Below are 7,990 nucleotides of genomic sequence, written 5' to 3'. Positions count from 1 at the left end.
CAGTGGGGACACGAACAAAAAAAATCCACGAAGGTACCGGGAAACATAACTTGAAGTTGTTGTTGTCGAAATATGGCGAAGTAGAGGTGATTGAGGGTTTGATTTGTAGGAATTGTGAACGCCATTTGTTGACACTAGATCGTCAGGTGAATGAATTTCGAGAGAAATGCCAAACTTCGAGCAGACTAAATTCGAATGTGAAGCGATGTGCGAGATCTCCATTGGTTGCTGAAGGAAAAAGCTTTAAGAAACACTCCAATTTGTCAAGTTGTAAGATCACCGAAATCACTGACAGTGTTGAAATAAGATGTGCAGAAGAATGTCCAACTCCATGTTTGTTTACATTTACGGGGAGCGTGACATAAAACTGTCGTCTTCACGGCAACAAAACAGCAGGTGGCCTGGTTGCGTCAGATTTCTTGAACGCGCTCGTAGTTTGTTTTAAAATTGGGTCAAGTCTCAGACTAGTACGAAACCTTTACTCTAATCTCGGGAAAACGATATATTTATTCAGTTACCGGTGATACACACTTCGAACCCAGTTTTAAAACGTTGAAAAATTATTCAAACAAATCGACCACTTCGGAAACATATTTTCTATATTTATTCAATCAATTGGCCCACCCCCAAAAATATTTATTTTTACATGGCCGAATTGATTGAGTTTTTACGGTACAATGTAATTCCCAGGGGACACTTAATTATAATAACTTATTTTGGTGAATATTTGTTCATCCAAACAATTCATATTTCTCTTTTCAAAAGAATTTGATTTTATATATAATGGTCAGCACATTTTGTGTGGCAAAACCCCATCACAAATATGGGTTTCAGGTCTTCAAGCGAGTCAGATTCCAGGGTTTTAGTGGTCCTATGCTATGTTATGCCACCATAAATACTCTTTAACCCCTATGCTTATCTGATATCACATATTTAGTGTAATGTTTATAATGGCACTAAATTTCCTCTATGATATACTCGACCTCAGAAAATAAATTTACAAGTAATTTGTGTACCATATGTGTATTTGCTACATTAGAAGCGCACCTAAACCAAAATTTGAATTGTTTGTATACTGTAGTGTTAGAGTATTAATTATTTTTGCCAGACAGACCTTGACATGTAGTTAAGAGCATGCGCTTCTAATGTAACAAATACAGTACATCTAAGTATGAGTGAGTGGTCATGTTCACTGGATTTATAAATTAGAAACTGCAACATTTATGCGCATCACAGCCATAGAGTGCCATGTAAAAATCAAAATGTTATTGGCCCAAATGACACTAATGCTGTGACACTGATTTAAATGCATCAGCAATTTTACAAATGTGGGCTTCATAGTGTGACAATTTCCAGGGTTACATCTTTCCACCACTGTGAATATTACATATGCAAGTAAGACAGCACAATGTTTTTTTTAAGTTAAAGATAATCATTTATTATATACATGTTTCACTGCAAGTTTGGTACATACCACATAAAATATTTGTAAATAAACATCCCTGTCTCATCAATTTAGTAATTGTGTCATTGGTATTTTTCGACCCAAAGAAAGCTTCAAAAGGGCTCCCACATATTGTGAACAATCGTATTGGACAGACATCAAGAAATGTGTGCAGAGTTGCATGAACCTAATTGCACATTGCACAAGAGTTGTTACAAGAGTGAGGTTGACTTGATTGCATTAACAAACAAGTCATGCACAGCACAGTCCTTGTGAATTACCAACTTGTATGCTGTGTATCAGCACTTAGATATGCATATGTATAGAAATTAATTGCTGCAGGCTGGCATATCCAAATTATATATACATTTGTAAAACAAGCAGTCTATCGGTTGATACAGCTCTGCTGTATTGTGAAATGTACCAGCTTAACACATTTGAAATATAGCTGCAAGCAGCGATCAACTAGTTTCGAACCTATGGCAGCATTGGTACAGGGCTGTAATACACCAAATTTAGTTCAAGGGGTCTTGAAAAAAACTATATCACACCACCCTCTTCTCCCCCGCCAAATATAAGTCCCTTTAAAAACTTTAAAACATTCGATTGGGACCCTTACTCATCACACCAATTTTGGTTCAAATCGGTCACATGGCCTTGGAGTTAAATGAATTCATACCCCCCCCCCCCAAAAAAAAAAAACTGCTATTAGGACACCCGCAGGGGTACTCTTTGTCATCACACCAAATTTGGTCCAAATCGGTCAAGGGGTTTTGGAGTAAAACGCAAATATATAAAAATCACACCCCCCTCCCCTCAAAATTGACCCTCTCAGAAAAGTAACACCATTATAACATTCACTAGGAGACTCTTTGTCACAACACCAAAATTGGTCAAGGAGTCTTGGAGTAAAACGCAAATATATAAAAATCACATCCCCCCTCCCCTCAAAATTGACCCTCTCAGAAAAGTAACACCATTATAACATTCACTAGGAGACTCTTTGTCACAACACCAAAATTGGTCAAGGAGTCTTGGAGTAAAAGGCAAATATATAAAAACCGCCCCCTCAAAAATGCCCCTCTCAGAAAAGTAACATCATTATAACATTCACTGAGGGACTCTTTGTCATCACACCAAATTTGGTCCAAATCGGTCAAGGTGTCTAGAAGTAAGATGCAAATATATGTCTAATCCTTAAATTTGGTACAAATACGTTCAGACAATTCAAACTAAGTAACAAAAACCATATGAGAATTAGCTGGTTAATTCCCAAAACTGATAAACTGATAAGCTCCGAGGATTTTAATGGAAATACCATAAACAGTTTTTTTTAAATAAAGGATATCCTGGTAGATCAAAGCAAAAACATATCTCCTCTCACAGGATAGTGACATAAGTTTTTCCTTCTGATTATCTAAGCAATAGACCCCTTTCATAAATCTAGCATAGTTCCTTTCTAAATACACAGGAAACCTCATCCTTGAACTCTACAAAATATAAAAATACTAATTATTTCACAACCAAGGGAGTTTATTAGCTTTCAAAAGGACCGTCTGCACTGTACACTCTATGGTAAAAACACACTGCTAAGCATTTATTACCTACTGGCCTCACTCTGAGTTAAGGTCTACGGTTAATGAGTGAGGGCGCTTGATTTATGAAAGGGGTCTATGTGCCATGAATTTATTGCTGTGAATCCTGTGCATCCAGGATATCAAATGGTCTAGCCCTAATCTAAATTGCAGTTGAGAGCAAGCATACAAATTGATATATATATATATAGGACTTCAAGACACACAGATTCAAAACTTAGGTGAAATATATTGTCAAAGTAAGGTGTATCACTGAAAACTGAGGGGGATTATGAACACTAAGGCACAGCGCTTAATTGATGTGTGTGATAAAATGTATCATACAAACACACATTTTTTTTCATGAACTAGAAATCATTGTCAAAGAGTATTGGACATCCAGTTGAAAACAGTATTGTTTTATCAATGTATTGCATGCCATTGTTTGAGCTCCCAATCAGTATATACATTGACAATATATAGAGTATCACTACATGCTAACAATAAGTGAGTTGCCATATTAAGGATAAATTAGTCTTTGGTCACTTTATTGAATATACGTAACAGTACTCCATCAACACATCCAACAAAGTGATCAACTTTCAGAATTTATCCTTATTTTTACAGCATGAAACCCTGCTCTAACAAAATGTCTCACTATTGTTTTGAATATGCATGTCTTGAAGCACCCATATATACATATATATTAATTTGTATGCTTTCAACTGGAAGCAAACACATGAGCAAATAACATTTCCCCTCAGTTTCCAGTGAAAATTTGAGGTACATAACTATAAAGATTCTCCTCTTTCTACACTTGCAAAATAAGAGAAATTATATTATCAACATATTGATCCTCCAAATAAAAATCAGAAATCAAAAACTTGCGATTGGAGTATCTTGTATATTTTGAAGATATCTTCTCCGCTAAAGATGGTGTCCATCCTGTGACAACTGAAGGAGAAGGTGCATTACAGATGTTATTTTCAGCTTCAAAATACTGTAATAACACATCACATATTACCTGTGCTTTGTGATCATCAAAATCACTTTCATCAGCATCTGACTGTACATCAGATTCTGCTCCTGATGGCTGCTAACAGCCATCAGTTTCAGCTGGCTGCTAACAGCCCGCAACAATAGGATCTGATGTACAGCCTGATGATAATGAAACTGAGAATCACAGATGGTACAGTCACACAATAGCTTGCAATTGTCACAGCACTGATGTTTAATGATATAGTCCTTGGGAAATTCCTGACCAAAATGTGAGGCTAGTGACACTCTACGACATTCATCTGTTGTACAGTATTTCCTCATTTCCTCAGTCATGCCTTTCACATTGTGTGCTATGTCAGATGCGTTGTAGTACAAAATAGCCTCAGATTCTTCCCCATCTCTCCCACATCTGCCAACTTCCTGAATGTATGCTAATGAACAAATGAGAATTGTATTTAACATTTAAGTAGCTTCACTACAAGTTACAAAAATAGTGCAATATGGTACTGGAATGTATTTGCTGTATTACTAGAGCATATGCATAGGTAAATGACATGGTAATATATCTCTATACAGTACAGGAAAAGTTTAGTTTATTGTACACTTCTATTGAAGATGCACTTCTCATATTGAGCAAATCCGTATTTTCATGAGTTCTCTTGGGTGACTGACATCAATTGTTATATCCATTCTATGATGTAACCTGTGGCATTTCATCATAAAATAACTTTCCTAGCCATCATCGTCATCCAATAACTACACTCATGACAGGATTACAGGATTATTGGGACTTCAGATTCTCTTGAACCAACCAATTGCTTGTGGTCATTAAATAATCAAAACAAATAAAACATTCAAAATGTTGGCAACACTTACAAGCAGTATAATAATAAGATCATGCACACAATAAAGGAACTTGGTTTTACACATTGTATGTCAAATATGTACAATGCGCTCTGAAAATTCATGAATTTTGTGCGTAACATTGCATTACTACATTTAGACTGAACTACATGCATTTTAACATACTTTCCATTGTTCTTGGTACACCGGCATGGATAATTCGCCTGACTTGTTTTGGATCTGCACCCATCCCATATGCCTCAGTTGCAAATAACAATCTGATACCACAATTCATGGTCTGCATGCCATCGATCACCTCTTTCTTCATCTGCTTAATGATAAAAGTATGATATATAAATTGTCAATATGCAAGTTGATATGAAATAGCCAAATGGCTCAAGTTAATTGTTGTGGCAAAGGTAATGTAACAGAATATCATATGATAGTTAAATGACAGAGGTGCATTTATAGTAAAAAAAATGCACAAATTATTAATATACAGAACAGTATACAACAAATTTTGATGGCTTATCTGTTCTTGTGTTGGAGATAAACATCTAATATAGCAAATACAGTTAAAGGGGCACAGTCGCTATATCTTTTATACAAATTTGGCTTAAGTGTAAAGTGAACTGCATTCACCAATTTGATAAAGAACACACACTTATCACGTGTCTGATCTTTCAGTGTGTCATTTGATGAGGCAACAGCCACATTGTTTACCTAAATGTTATAGACAAAGCTGCTTATAAACCCGGAACAAATGATTTATATATATAACAATTAACAAATAAATATTCACTTTATTTTTTTATTGGTAAAACCATCAGAGGACCAATTTGTTATTAACTATACAACAACAAAAATAACATACCATACCATACAGAATATGGAAAAAAATTGTTAAACAGTAGAAGTCATATCCAAGTTAGTATTTATAGTTAACAAAATAACTTAAATTTACCTTGTTAGTGCATGAGGCATGGAATTGAGCCACCAGACCAGATATATCATCTATATCACTGTCAAAAGTTGGCATTAAGGACAATTCGTGAGCAAATCCACACCATTTAAGTGATGAGTAAACAATTGTTCGTGGAAAACATTCCTGTTTACTGCGCAATTCATCAATAAGTGGTTTGAAGATCTCCTTAAAAGACTCTTCAATTCTGTTGTTTGGAAGTCTTTTTGTCACATGGAACATTATGTTTGGTCTATCTATGCTGGCAGCGATAATAACAGGATTGGTAAGCAGAAGATGTGATGATATTTCTTGCTGTGTTCTTTTCGTACCGGTGGCCATAGGTCTTTCAGATTTCGATATTCCGGACGGAAATCACTTCCCCATTGTACTACACAGTGTGCTTCGTCAACAACAATATGAGATACCTTGTGTTGCCAAATGTCGCCACGAAATACGGCGAAGAGTTTCTTGGTCATTATGTGTTCTGGGTGAGACAGTATATACAAATACTCACAACTAATGAAACTGGACAAACTACAGTCAAACTCCGGATTTAACCGCACTGACCTTGAGCCGAGTCTACGAGACTGTTCTTCTATAATAGCATTCAATGGCGAGATCAAGATCACTGTCCTGGGACTGTGTGAAGCTGACATGTAGGGAAGGCACTCAAAAATCAGTGATTTTCCATAACCGGTAGGCAACAAGCCTATACAATCACTATCAGTGGATGCCTTCAAACAATCAACTTGCTTTGGTCTTAAATATGTGTAACATGAATGACTGTTTGCGTTTACATGTGCTAAAGCAATCTTTGTTTTCATAACAAACTCCATGTCCATGGAAGCCGCCATGTTGAATTGTCTCAGTGACGAATCAGATGTTCCGTACGTAACTACCAATAACCGCCTTGGATGTAATACCCCGTACCTGACCCTTTTCTAAAACCGCCCTCAGCGTTGAAATGGGGCAGGGAACCAGACTATTCACACATCAACATCACCGGGGGCGCATGCGCTATTCGTGACATGCGTTAATTAAGCAATAACCCCCGCCAAAGGCGGGTATACCACGAGATATTGCACAATTCACGACATATATGCACGAGCCGCAGGCGAGTGCATATATGGAGTGAATTGTGCAATATCAAGTGGTATACCCAACTTCGGTGGGGGTTATTGCTATTATATTATACCATTATATTGACAATTCGATAAAACTTGTAAAAAAAGAGTTTACTTTCATCTACTAAAAGATCATGATTATGGCCCTTGAACATGAATATTTATAAGAATAGTATGTAGTTGTACGCTGAATGCGCACAAAAATTACATGCGCAACACAGTTCAAATTTAATACAAACTAATTTTTATTCTACATGAAAAAAAAAAAACATATCCACGTTGAATAGAGCAGCGTAAACACACAAATTAGCATAACAAAGGATGACCTTTCTGACCTTTTACTGACGCACAACGCGATTTGAAATACAGGGTCGTGTACAGTTTGGATCATTTAAACAACGGATTTTCCACGTTTTCATTCCGGTTTTTGTACAATTTGGACTGTAATTTGCCCATTGAAAGTACAGTTGTGAAATAAACCGGTTTTGTGACTCATCATACTACTTGTAACTGTGGATATTTGACGTTCAGCGGTACGCGGCGGGACGCGGTGTATCATGTACGGCGACCGGCACAGCGACCTCAGTTCCAACATCTGACCTGGATACCTTTGGTATAACCAAAGTTTTGTGACAGTATGACTGACAAGTTTTGTCGTTGTTCTGGGGTAAGTTTGATGGTGTAAGATCGGATTTTCGCATCGTTTTTGTGACACGCACATGATATGTCTTGTCTCAACTCCGGCCGAAAGACTTTGCACGCCGTCGCTCTAATACAGTGGTTGGTGTACACTCGGCACAAATCTGTAGCTTTCGAAATTACTTTCATCATCTCCTGTAATTTATTTACCCATAGTGAAGAATTACAATACCATATATCGTCGTCGAATCCTGCGTTGTCCCGTGTTTTTTGAAACAGATGGCAATTACCCGGGTGCACTGCAATTTTGTCAGCTGCCGCTACCAGACACCGATTGTTATTGGTGGCATACATTTTTGCCTGTGACTCATAGTTTTTTGCATTTTTATGTCATTAAATCCCT

The 7,990-nt window shown here is 36.9% G+C and overlaps 1 pseudogene; it reads right to left on the bottom strand.

Moving 5' to 3' along the window:
• Positions 1-1,412: 1,412 nt before the first annotated feature.
• On the bottom strand, positions 1,413-6,756 carry LOC146747468 (uncharacterized; annotated as a pseudogene).
• Positions 6,757-7,990: the final 1,234 nt, after the last annotated feature.

The sequence above is a fragment of the Saccoglossus kowalevskii genome, chromosome 3 (assembly GCF_978046115.1).
Source record: "Saccoglossus kowalevskii chromosome 3, keSacKowa6.1, whole genome shotgun sequence".
Lineage (NCBI taxonomy): Eukaryota > Metazoa > Hemichordata > Enteropneusta > Harrimaniidae > Saccoglossus > Saccoglossus kowalevskii.
The sequence above is the reverse complement of the archived record's forward strand: the minus strand, read 5'-3'. Positions and strand labels throughout refer to the sequence as shown.